The following is a 14,354-nucleotide window of genomic DNA, read 5'->3' as shown; positions in this document are numbered from 1 at the left end:
TCTTTGTGTCACTAACATCATTTGGATGTATTACAATAAAATATTTAAAATATAAGTAAAGAAATGTTAAAATGAAATCCTTGAGCAAAATAATAATAATAATAATAATAATAATAATAATAATAAGTGAACTATCCCAAATGAATACCAAACCCATCATCACAGGTTATTTTAGAGGAGGTGGCCTAAATCTGGTTACATGAATCTACCTGCTCATGGGCATGGAATATGTAATAGAGTCAAGAGAGAACATGGAGGTTTTAGGAAAGATCTGTAGGTGCAATCTGAGATACTGTACCAGAAAATTGGGACATGGTATGGTTGCCTGCTCCTCACTTAAAACATATGGGAACAAAAATTAAGAGGTGAGTTAATCTGTCTCATGAAATCTAAAGAACACAGTGGACCTATGTTCACCTTCTGCTTGGGATGTTAAGAGTAAGAGAAGGGCTAGTAACTACTCTCTAGTGTGATGGAAGAGTGCTGCATTGCAAGACTGGTGCACTTACAGCTTTTCTGGGTGAAAATCTCATGTTTCTTGAAGGCTAGAATATGGTCCATGGGAAGGGACTCTTCTGCAAAAGAGAACACATGTTAATGGAAATTAGATTATGTACTATAGGATGCTTGTTGGCTGAGAAAGGAATCTCGACAAGCCAAAATACAGACATATTTCACTCTCCTCAAATTAACAGCAAGAAAAAGGTCCTCAGCTATTTGGGGGCCTTTGAAGAACTAATGAAGGAAAAGTGAGCTTCAAATGCCTTCTATTGTAGCTCATTACAACAATAATTAAGTAAAAATATTCTCACTCTAGTCACCTCTAATACCCCCTCATCACTCTAGTCACCTCTAATACCCCCTCACACAGACACTCCACAGTTCCCTACAATGTGTGTTTTCCCTTACTGCAGTGAGTAATATACTGACTCATTCAATTATAAATGTTTTCCTGGTAGCTTTTAGCTAGAGGACATACATAAATGCTGAGGAGAAAAGCCATCTAGCATATTGAGGCATCTTTCCACTAATATTAAACTGTCCTGTAGAGCAAGTTTTAGAATATGTGGAAAAATTCAGCCAAATGGGAATTTCATGACAAAAATAATTTGCCAAAATTAACTATTCCAGTTACACAGACACAATACAATCTCATTGTGCTGAAATTCCTGAAATTCTGGGAGGAGTTAAGATGTCAGAGGAGTAGGGGGACCCTAATCTTGCCTTGTCCCTGGAACACAGCTAGATAAATATCAAATCATTCTGAACACCAAGAAACCAATCTAAGGACTGACAGGACAAAACTACCATCTAAAAGTAGAGAAATGACCACTTCATGGAAGGTAGGAGTGGTGGAGAGTTGATTTGGGGGAGAAAAAAACTGCAGGTGCTGCAGAGAGGAGGGATTCCTGATTATGGAGAGCGAAATGACAGAGAGAGAGAGAGAGAGAGAGAGAGAGAGAGAAGCAGCAGGCAGAGGAATGCACAAGAGAAAATCTTCCCCAAAACAATGGACTGGGAAAAGGAGAGGGTCTGACTACCAGAAGTTATTGTGAGCAGTGGAGTTCAAAGTCTGAAGTGTTAAAATTCCTCGCCATTGCTGGGGGTCATACCTGGTTGGCCTAGCAGTGCTCCTTTGGGGAAGAAGGGCAGAGACCTGAGATTGGGCAGTATGGTGCGAGGATCTACTGCATTGCATGGGGAGAAGGAGTTTCCCTGGTTGGAGTGTATAAGGGAATGGTGGCATGGCCTGTCCCAGGACAAAAGAACTGGTGGTGCCAACGTGCTGCCCTATTCATTAGCATAAGGACAAGGACATGGACTGAGGACAGCAAAACTTGGTCTTGGCTTTTTGCTGTGCTTTACCATAAATTCCAAAGTGCTGTGTGGTCATGCAACAACTTTTCTGGGACAAACTGGCAAATGGCAAAAGCATGATGAGACCCTCACACAGAGGAGCAGAGCAGGTCCATGCCATGTGGGTGGGTCCTTAAATTTAGAGTTTTGAAACTCAGCTGTGTGTCTGAGATAAAACATGGTAGTGCTGTGCCACATCATGGGCAGATAGCTCAGACATAGAGTAAAGGCAGGGAACTGACAGAAGTTGGAGACACAAGAGGGGTGATTTTTTCCTCTTCTGTGATGGCTTCCTGAAGAATGTTGGGAGTGAACTCCCCACGGTTGAGAGAGCAGGGCACCCCATTTCTTCTCTCACCCTGCCCATCAGCACTGATCAACTTCAGTGACAACCACAGCATTGATCCCCCTCCCCTCCAGTGGAGACTAGAACTGCTTGCACCAAGCCTCACCTTCCAATGTCCTGCAGGGGCATCTCCACTAGGGCAAGTGCACCTGAGAATCAGTGTGGCAGGCCCTCCCTCCAAAAGATTAGCAGAAACCACTCCCACACATCACAGAGAGTGCTGGAAAGCTTCAGCTCTAGGGGAAATAGGATCTAGGTTCTTTCTTTCTTTCTTTCTTTCTTTCTTTCTTTCTTTCTTTCTTTCTTTCTTTCTTTCTTTCTTTCTTTCTTTCTTCTTTCTTTCTTTCTTTCTTCTTTTCTTCCTTTTTTTTTTTTCTGGCTTCCTTTAACAAGCCGACCAAAACACACCTTGTTAAAACTTGCGGCCGGAGACCAGGGAGATGGGAGTGATTGACTACTTTTCTCTGGGGCCTCACTGAGGAGAGGGGCCCCAAGTTCTTGGGTCCTCCAGGGCGGAGATTGGGAGGCCGCCATTTTCACTCTCCTCCTCCAAAGCTGAACGGAAAGCTTGCAAGGAAAAAAAGCTCCTGAGAGCAAACCCGAGCAGATTACTTAGCCCGGACCGGGCAAAAGCAGGGCAATTCTGCCTCGGTGAAGACATTGGGGAACCACGGCAAAAAGCCCCTCCCCCAGAAGATCAGCAAGGACAGCCAGCCAAGACCAAGTTTACTGTCAATGAGAACGGCAAAACTCCAGCGCTAGGGTAATACTGCACATAGAATTCATGGCTTCTTTACCATGATTCTTTAGTCTTTCAAAGTTAATTTTTTTTAATTTTTTTTTTGAATTTTTCTTTTTCCCTTTTTCTTTTTTTTTTCCTTTTTTTTTTTTTTAATTATTTATTTATTTGACAGAGAGAGAGATAACAAAAGCAGGAACACAAGCAGGGGGAGTGGAAGAGGGAGAAGCATGCTTCCCGCTGAACAGGGAGCCTGATGCGGGGCTCAATCCCAGGATCCTGGGATCATGACCTGAGCTGAAGGCAGACACTTAATGACTGAGCCACCCAGGTGCCCCTTTCCCTTTTTCAACCAACATCTTATCAATCCCTTTCTTAAAGCATTTTTATTTTTCATTTTTTAGAGTCATATTTTATACCTTCATAGTAGTTACCCTTATTTTTGGCATATATATATGTATAAGTTGTTTTCTCTGTAAAATTTTGAGATACAGTTTCTTCTAACAGATAAAAATGTACCCTAAATCTCTAGTGTATGGCTTTGTTTTATTCTCCTCCCTGATCACATTCTCTCCTTTTTTTTCTTTTTTTTTTTTTAAATCCTCTTCTTTCTTTTTTCAAACAACTTCTTATGAATTCCTTTTATAAAATCTTTTCTAATTTTCATCTTTACATTCATATTCCATCCCTTCATCATATTAACCCTTATTTGTACATATGTAAGTTTTTCTTTCCTTAAAATTTTGGGAGGCACTTTCTTCTAACAGATGAAAATACACCCAAAATCTGTGTGTGGCACTGATCTATGCACCAGCCTGATCATATTTGATCATATTCTGTTTTTTATTGTTTTGTTCTGTTTTTGTTTGTTTTTATCTTTTTCTTTTCTTTTTTCTTTCATTCCCTTTCTTTTCCCCAGGTTTCAGGTCCTTTCTGATTTGTTTAGAGGATATTAACTGGGGACATTGTTACCCTGTTAGCATTTTGTTCTCTCATTCATCTATTCTCCTCTGGACAACATGACAAGAAGGAAAAAATCACCTCAACAGAATGAACAAGAGGCAGTACTGACTGCCAAGGACCTAAATATGGACATTAGTACAATGTCAGAACTAGAGTTCAGAATGATGATTTTAAAGATACTAGCTGGGCTTGAAAAGAACATGGAAGTTATTAGAAATAAAAGAACTAAAATCTAACCAAGTCAAAATCAAAAAGGCTATTAATGAGGTGCAATGAAAATGGAGGCTCTAACTGCTAGGATAAATGAGGCAGAAAAAGGAATTAGTGATATAGAAGATCAAATGATGGAAAATAAAGAAGCTGAGAAAAAGAGAGATAAACAACTACTGGATCACAAGGGCAGAAATCGAGAGATAAGCGATACCATAAGACGAAAAAACATTAGAATAATTGGGATCCCAGAAGAAGAAGAAAGACAGAGAGAGGCAGAAGGTATATTGGAGCAAATTATAGCAGAGATCTTCCCTAATTTGGGGAAGGAAACAGGCATCAAAATCCAGAGAACCCCTCTCAAAATCAAAAAAATATGTCAACACCATGACATCTAATAGTAAAACTTAAGAGTCTCAGAGACAAAGAGAAAATCCTGAAAGCAGCTCAGGACAAGAGATCTGTAACCTACAATGGTAGAAACATTAGACTGGCAACAGACCTATCCACAGAGACCTGGCAGGCCAGAAAGGACTGGCAGGATATATTCAGAGCACTAAATGAGAAAAATATGTGGCCAAGAATACTATATCCAGTTAGGCTGTCACTGAAAATAGGAGAGATAAAAAGCTTCCAGGACAAACAAAAACTAAAGGAATTTGCAAACACGAAACCAGCCCTACAACAAATATTGAAAGGGGTCCTCTAAGCAAAGAGAGAGCCTAAAAGCAACATTGACCAGAAAGGAACACAGATAATATACACTAACAGTCACCTTACAGGAAATACAATAGCACTAAATTCCTATCTTTCAATAGTTACCGTGAATGTAAATGGGCTAAATGCCCCAATCAAAAGACACAGGCTATCAGATTGGATTAAAAAACAAGACCCATCAATATGCTGTCTGCAAGACACTCATTTTAGACCCAAAGACACCCCCAGATTTAAAGTGAGGGAGTGGAAAACCATTTACCATGCTAATGGACACCAAAAGAAAGCTGGGGTGGCAATCCTTATATCAGACAAATTAGATTTTAAACCAAAGGCTGTAATAAGAGATGAGGAAGGACACTATATCCTCCTTAAAGGGTCTATCCAACAAGAAGATCTAACAATTGTAAATATCTATGCCCCTAACATGGGAGCAGCCAATTATATAAGGCAATTAAGAACAAAAGCAAAGAAACACATCGACAACAATACAATAACAGTGGGGGACTTTAACAGCCCCCTCACTGAAATGGACAGATCATCTAAACAAAAGATCAACAAGGAAATAAAGACTTTAAATGACACATTGGACCAAATGGACTTCACAGATGTATTCAGAACATTCCATCCCAAAGCAACGGAATACACATTCTTCTCTAGTGCCCCTGGAACATTCTCCAGAATCGATCACATCCTAGGTCAAAAATCAGGTCTCAACCGGTACCAAAAGATTGGGATCATTCCCTCCCTGTGTTCAGACCACAATGCTTTGAAACTAGAACTCAATCACAAGAGGAAAGTCAGAAGGAACTCAAATACATGGAGGCTAAAGAGCATCCTAATAAAGAATGAATGGGTCAACCAGGAAATTAAAGAAGAATTTAAAAAAATTCATGGAAACCAATGAAAATGAAAACACAACTATTCAAAATCTTTGGGATGCAGCAAAGGCAGTCCTAAGAGGAAAGTATATAGCAATACAAGCCTTTCTCAAGAAACAAGAAAGGTCTCAAGTACACAACCTAACCCTAAAGGAGCTGGAGAGAGAACAGCAAATAAAGCCTAAACCCAGCAGGAGAAGAGAAATAATAAAGATCAGAGCAGAAATCAATGAAATAGAAACTAAAAGAACTGTAGAACAGATCAACGAAACTAGGAGCTGATTCTTTGAAAGAATTAACAAGATTGATAAATCCCTGGCCAGACTTATCAAAAAGAAAAGAGAAATGACCCAAATCAACAAAATCATGAATGAAAGAGGAGAGATCACAACCAACACCAAAGAAATACAAACAATTATAAGAACGTATTATGAGCAATTCTATGCCAGCAAATTAGATAACCTGGAAGAAATGGATGCATTCCTAGAGATGTATCAACTACCAAAACTGAACCAGGAAGAAATAGAAAACCTGAACAGTCCTATAACCACTAAGGAAATTGAAGCAGTCATCAAAAATCTCCCAAAAAACAAAAGTCCAGGGCCAGATGGCTTCCCAAGGGAATTCTACCAAACACGTAAAGAAGAATTAATGCCTATTCTTCTGAAACTGTTCCAAAAAATAAAAATGGAAGGAAAACTGCCAAACTCATTTTATGAGGCCACCATTACCTTGATCCCAAAACCAAAGACCCCATTTAAAAGTAGAAATACAGACCAATATCCTTGATGAACATGGATGAAAAAATTCTCACCAATATACTAGCCAATAGGATCCAACAGTACATTCAAAGGATTATTCACCACGACCAAGTGGGATTTATCCCTGGGCTGCAAGGTTGGTTCAACATCCACAAATCAATCAACGTGATACAATACATTAACAAAAGAAAGAACAAGAATCATATGATCCTCTCAATAGATGCAGAAAAAGCATTTGACAAAGTACAGCATCCTTTCTTGATCAAAACTCTCCAGAGTATAGGGATAGAGGATACATAGCTCAATATCATAAAAGCCACCTATGAAAAACCTACAGCAAATATCATTCTCAATGGGGAAAAACTGAGAGCTTTCCCCCTAAGGTCAGGAACACGGCAGGGATGTCCACTATCACCACTGCTATTCAACATAGTATTGGAAGTCCTAGCCACAGCAATCAGACAACAAAAAGAAATCAAAGGCATCCAAATCGGCAGAGAAGAAGTCAAACTCTCACTCTTTGCAGATGATATGATACTTTATGTGGAACACCCAAAAGGCTCCACCCCCAAACTGCTAGAACTGATACAGGAATTCAGTAAAGTGGCAGGATATAAAATCAATGCCCAGAAGTCAGTGGCATTCCTATACACCAACAACAAGACAGAAGAAAGAGAAATTAAGGAGTCGATCCCATTTACAATTGCACCCAAAAACGTAAGATAACTAGGAATAACTCTAACCAAAGAGGCAAAGGATCTGTACTCAGAAAACTATAAAATACTCATGAAGGAAATTGAGGAAGACACAAAGAAATGGAAAAACGTTCCATGCTCATGGATTGGAAGAACAAATATTGTGAAGATGTCAATGCTACCTAGAGCAATCTAGACATTCAATGCAGTCCCCATCAAAATACCATCCACTTTCTTCAAAGAAATGGAACAAATAATCCTAAAATTTGTATGGAACCAGAAAAGACCCCAAATAGCCAGAGGAATGTTGAAAAAGAAAAGCAAAGCTGGCGGCATCACAATTCCGGACTTCCAGCTCTATTACAAAGCTGTCATCATCAAGACAGTATGGTACTGGCACAAAAACGGACACATAGATCAATGGAACAGAATAGAGAGCCCAGAAATGGACCCTCACCTCTATGGTCAACTAATCTTTGACAAAGCAGGAAAGAATGTCCAATGGAAAAAAGACAGTCTCTTCAACAAATGGCATTGGGAAAATTTGATAGCCACATGCAGAAGAATGAAACTGGGCCATTCCCTTACACCACACACAAAAATAGACTCCAAATGGTTGAAAGACCTCAATGTGAGACAGGAGTCCATCAAAAAGTAAAGGAGAACACAGGCAGCAACCTCTTTGACCTCAGCCGCAGCAACTTCTTCCTAGAAATATCGCCAAAGGCAAGGGAAGCAAGGGCAAAAATGAACTATTGGGACTTCATCAAGATAAAAAGCTTTTGCACAGCAAAGGAAACAGTCAACAAAACCAAAAGACAACCGACAGAATGGGAGAAGATATTTGCAAATGATATATCAGATAAAGGGCTAATATCCAAAATCTATAAAGAACTTATCAAACTCAACACTGAAAGAACAAATAATCCGATCAAGAAATGGGCAGAAGACATGAACAGACATTTTTCCAAAGAAGACATCCAAATGGCCAGCAGACACATGAAAAAGTGCTCAATATTGCTCAGCATCAGGGAAATTCAAATCAAAACCTCAATGAGATACCACCTCACACTAGTCAGAATGGCTAAAATTAACAAGTCAGGAAATGACAGATGTTGGCGGGGATGCGGAGAAAGGGGAACCCTCCTACACTGTTGGTGGGAATGCAAGCTGGTGCAGCCACTCTGGAAAACAGTATGGAGGTTCCTCACAAAGTTGAAAATAGAGCTACCGTATGATCCAGCAATTGCACTACTGGGTATTTACCCCAAAATACAAAAGTAGGGACCCGAAAGGCTACGTGCACCCCGATGTTTATAGCAGCAATGTCCACAATAGCCAAACTGTGGAAAGAGCCAAGATGTCCATCGACAGATGAATGGATAAAGAAGAGGTGGTATATATATACAATGGAATATTATGTAGCCATCAAAACGAATGAGATCTTGCCATTTGCAATGACGTGGATGGAACTGGAGGGTATTATGCTGAGCGAAATAAATCAATCAGAGAAAGGCATGTATCATATGACCTCACTGATATGAGGAATTCTAAATTCAGGAAACAAACTGAGGGTTGCTGGAGTGGTGGGGGTTGGGAGGGATGGGGTGGCTGGGTGATAGACACTGGGGAGGTTTTGTGCTCTGGTAAGCGTTGTGAATTGTGCAAGACTGTTGAATCTCAGATTTGTACCTCTGAAACAAATAATGCAATATATGTTAAGAAAAAAAAAAAAGAAGGTAGCAGGAGGGGAAGAATGAAGGGGGGGGAAATCGGAGGGGGTAGACGAACCATGAGAGACTATGGACTCTGAGAAACAAACTGAGGGTTCTAGAGGGGAGGGGAGTGGGAGGATGGGTTGGCCTGGTGATGGGTATTGAAGAGGGCACATTCTGCATGGAGCACTGGGTGTTATGTACAAACAATGAATCATGGAACACTATATCTAAAACTAATGATGTAATGTATGGGGATTAACATAACAATAAAATTTTTTTTAAAAAAGAAAACAATAAAATGATCACCATAAACAAACAAACAAACAAAAAAACAACAACAACAAAAAAAGAAGTTATCAAACTCAACAGCCAAAGAACAAATGATCCAATCAAGAAATGGGCAGAAGACATGAACAGACATTTTTCCAAAGAAGACATCCAAATGGCCAGCAGACACATGAAAAAGTGCTCAACATCACTCGGCATCAGGGAAATCCAAATCAAAACCTCAATGAGATCCCACCTCACACCAGTCAGAATGGCTAAAATTAACAAGTCAGGAAATGACAGATGCCGGTGAGGATGTGGAGAAAGGGGAACCCTCCCACACTGTTGGTGGGAATGCAAGCTGTTGCAACCACTCTGGAAAACAGTATGGAGGTTCCTCAAAAAGTTTAAAATAGAGCAGCCCATTGATTTTAAGTGGATAATAACGTATAAGTATTTCAAATACATGCAATATAAAATATAAACTTCAATTCAAAATTGATGTAACAGAAATTTTAGTATTTTATTTCATTTTATTTCATTTATTTTTTTAAATATTTTATTTATTTGACAGAGAGAGACAGCGAGAGAGGGAACACAAGCAGGGGGAGTGGGAGAGGGAGAAGCAGGCTCCCCACTGAGCAGGGAGCCTGATGCGGGGCTCAATCCCAGGACCCCGGGATCATGACCTGAGCCTAATTACTGAGCCACCCAGGTGCCACTATATATAGTTTTTGAAAAAGATTTTACTTATTTATTTATTTGCTCTGCGAGAAGCCTGCTTATCCCTCTCCTACTCCCCCTGATTGTGTTCCTGCTCTCACTAACTCCCTCTCTGTCAAATAAATAAATAAAATCTTTAAAAAATAATAATAATAAAAATAAATAAATAAATAGAATAAAAAACTATATATATATGACATATATATATATGTATATATCATTGAATTAAACCATGATTGTGATATGCTCATTATTGTGTCTTATTTATAGCTATTTTGATGCACAGAACATCTGTATCATTTAATGATTCTCTGGGTATTGCTCATATATGCTAGATACTTAATGTAATATTTATGAAAGGTTTTGCACATTTAAAATTTTTCACTGCTTACCAATTAATTTACATAAAAAGTAAATAAGGATTTGCTATCTTATAGATTATGAATAAATTCCAATCCTAAAATCTTGGTAATCATTAATCTATTTTTGTTTTTGATAGAGTGAATTTGTAAGGGAAATACAAATGTTACATAAATATAAAAAAGAAATCATTTGCATATACATCTAATTCTACTACCATAGATACTTACAGATAAGAAAAATGAAAGTTTGAGGCTTTAGGGAAAATATAAATAATGCCTGAAAATAAAGGAGATGCTCCATGTTTTATATGCAGGTAATGCTGTACTTCAGAGTAAGTTGGACATAACTTGATTTAAGCAGGTCTTAATAAACCAGTTAGATAATTAGTCAAATTACCAGTTAATTAAAAAGTGATTAATTTTATAATTAATAACTTAATCAGTTAATAAATTAATCTACCTCCTACCTTTGAGGATGTGTGATTACTGGTAACAAAATTCAAATAAGTAAAACCATTTTTTATGTTCCTTAGGGTTATAAACATTTATGAAATTGACTTTTTGTCATGCACACATTTAATCAAATTCAGCATTTTGCGAGTACATACTAGGTATAAAAATTAACTGTTGCAAGGTCTCTAAACTAAGGTAAGTTCCCTCTAATCATGCGTAAACACAATGATAATATGGCCAATATGGTGGTAGGTGCTTTGTTGCCGTATCTGTGGTAGCTGGAAGCCTGGCATATTGAAACCATGTACTAAACACACATGTAAAATAGAGAAATATAGCCATTTTGTGTCCCTCACCTGAAAACTGAGTTATAGTAGTTTTATATTTATTTTTCTGTACTTTTTAAGTTAAAACAATTTCTCACAACATCAAAGAAAATCTTGAGACATTAACTTAAACATATGAGAAACATGAAAAAGCCATAGCCATAATTAAGAGATATATCACTTTAATATTAACTAAAAGGCATGACTATGAGGCTCTTTCAACACAGAAGTACACAAACTTTAGAAAACTGGGAAGACATAATATTTCCTAACACCATGAGTAAATTATGTGTGGCATCCTAACAAGACGTACAGAAATAACAGAAGTGTGATGTGTCCTGCAAGATATACTTGTTATGCAATTTATTTGGATTAAAAAATATTGTATAATAACAACAGAGATGTATGATAGGATGCTAAGGCAAATATCCTGTCACAAAGTGAAAGATTAAAGATGTAATTATTCCTCCAAGTCTCATTTTTTTCTGTCATTTGACCACATCTTCTTAAATAAATGCCTAACCTTCCTTTCAAACAACTCTCACTCCTTATAATTCCTTGCCTTCCAGGCATGAATTGAGCCATGGAAGATGCAAATGACACCACACAGTATACTTCATTCTCTTAGGGCTCTTTAACCATACTCAGACCCACCTGCTCCTCTCTTCAGTGGTGCTCATGGTCTTCCTCGTCTCCCTGATGGGCAATGCCCTCATGATTGTGCTCATCCATGAGGACCCCAGCTGCGCACACCCATGTGCTTCCTGCTTAGCCAGCTCTCCCTCATGGACATGATGCTGGTCTCCACCACAGTCCCCAGAAAGGCAACCAACTACCTGATGGGCACCAGGTCCATCCCCCCTGCTGGCTGTGGAGCCCGGATTTTACTGTTTCCCATGCTGGGAGAGGGTGAGTGTTTCCTCTTAGTGGCCATGGCCTATGACCGCTGTGTGGCCATACGTCACCCCCTGCGCTACCCCATCCTCATGAGTCAGAAGCTCTGCTTGCACATGACCACAGGTGCCTGGCTTCTGGGAGGGGTGGTTGGGCTGATGCAGTCTGGTGCCACTCTGAGCTTCCCTTACTGCCATTCTCGAGAAATCAACCACTTCTTTTCCTTGCCTGTGCCGACACTCCATTTTTTAAGTTTTTCACGTATGTGTGTTGCGTCCTGATGCTCTTGATCCCTCTGTCTCTCATTTTGGCTTCCTACAGTCTCATCTTGGCTCCTGTGCTCCGCATGCGGTCCACTGCAGCTCAGAAGAAAGCCTTTGCCACCTGCTCCTCTCGCCTGGCTGTGGTGGGGCTCTTCTATGGCACTCTCATATTCATCTACATGCGACCCAAATCCTACCGTTCAGTGGCCCATGACAAGGTGGTCTGCTTTTTACACCATCTTCACACCTGTGTTGAACCCCCTTATCTACAGTGTGAGGAATAAAGACGTCAAGGGGGCTTTGAGAAAATGGCTAGAGAAACATTTTCTGGGACGTCTATAGTGAGAGTAATTTGATAAACTGGCAGCAGCCAAACGGGATCCATTATGAAATTTGTGTTGTAGGAATATATTTTGCTCTCACTTGACTAGTTTGCATTGTTCTAAAAAATATTTATTTTATATTTAGTAAATTAATTAAAATTTACATTTGTGCTGCTTTCAACCATTGTCATAGTATTTTTGTTCTAAACTTTGGACCTCAGCAATAAGAGTAAATGACTGAGGCCCTGTAAGTAGAAAGATATGATAGACATTGATAAAATAAAGGAGATTTTCAACTTTTAATGTTCGTTGGCCCTGCTCATGGGATCTCAAGGAAGACAAACTTCAAACATTACCAGCAAAATCTCACAACATGGGTTCAATTTCTGCCCTGGGCATACATTGTACATCTGCTTTATTTATAAATAAACTGAAAGGGAGCATTACAAACATAAAACAAAGAGAAAACCTCCCTGGCTCTCATAAGATTAAGTCACACAGTCCTGCAGCTAAAGTAAGTCCTAAGGTTACAGTCCAAAGATAAGATAAGGTCTATAACTTTCTGAAATATCTTTTGTCTAATGATGTAACTTTTTACATTACACCAGATGATCCTTCCTCAGAGCACTCTGTTCTTAGTGAAGGTTGTCCTAACCTGGGCCATAATAAAACTTTCCTTCTTTCTTTTAAGAGATTCTAAATTGTTCATTCATTTTGTGTCAAAAACATCAACCATATATATAATTATAAGTTTGAATTATTTAAACAGTGCATAGTTACTTTTTAAAAATGTATATACTAGCTTCATATTAATTTGATAAAATAAATATCAAACAAGTAAATAATTAAATGAATATAAAACAAAATATTAAAAACAAACTTATAGGAAATGTGTGTCAAAATGTTTGCTGGAAGAACATTTTCTGTGGTTTTATGTAATTTAAAAAAATCCTTAGGTACAAAGTAACAGATTGAACTATATACATTTAAATATTAAAATACATAGTAATCAGAGATGCTTGGATGGCTTAGTCAGTAGAGCAGGTAACTCTTGATCTCAGGGCTGTGGGTTCAAGCCCCAGCTGGGCATAGAGCTTACTTTAATAACAAATGTAGTAATCATGAAAGGAAGAAGTGAACATCTCTATCTTAAAAACAAAACTAATTAAAATACAATTCACACATAAAATTAACCCATAAATCAACACAGACAATAGATTTATTCACAATAGTAATTAAGAGCAGAATATCCGATTTCTCACATTAAAATAAATAATTGACTGCTATGTAGAAGAATCATCTTTGATAACAAGAAAAGCCTTAGGGCTGAATGTTTCACCTTCTTTTCTGGTTAACTAAAGGAAGTAAACCTAATCGTCTGGGGAAAAGACATAATCTTCTCTAGGGTTGCAAGTTTTAGGATAATTAATTTTCAAAAAAATAATAAAAAAAGACCTACACCCTACACATTTTGTTTTAAGGAAATGTCACTTTAGAAATGAAGAAAATCAAATTAAAATAGTCTCTTGCCAAAATTCTTACAATCTGAATTTTAATATCTAAATGAACTTCCAAGTCTCATTTATGTAACTATCTCACATCATTTCAAAGAAAAGAACATATCTGTGGAATTACATGTTGTTCCATAGCTTCAACAATTATAAGATTTTGTCCGCAATAGAATACCAGGTCCTTCAACCTGAAATGTTAGGATGAAATTTTACATTCAGTTGTCTTTCTCTCAATTCAATTGAAGGAAGTAAATTACAATAAAGTTAGGGAATAATATGCCAAATATTACATCACACATCACTCTCAAACATAATTCATTCTAAATGCATACAACATAGGAATGGATA

General features: G+C 38.2%; 1 pseudogene; it reads left to right on the top strand.

Annotated features, from left to right (window-relative positions):
- The first annotated feature begins 11,621 nt into the window (after nt 1-11,621).
- Nucleotides 11,622-12,568, top strand: LOC118550005 (olfactory receptor 2T33-like; annotated as a pseudogene).
- Nucleotides 12,569-14,354: the final 1,786 nt, after the last annotated feature.

The sequence above is a fragment of the Halichoerus grypus genome, chromosome 2 (genome assembly GCF_964656455.1).
Source record: "Halichoerus grypus chromosome 2, mHalGry1.hap1.1, whole genome shotgun sequence".
In the NCBI taxonomy this organism is placed as follows: Eukaryota; Metazoa; Chordata; class Mammalia; order Carnivora; family Phocidae; genus Halichoerus; species Halichoerus grypus.
The sequence above is the reverse complement of the archived record's forward strand: the minus strand, read 5'-3'. Positions and strand labels throughout refer to the sequence as shown.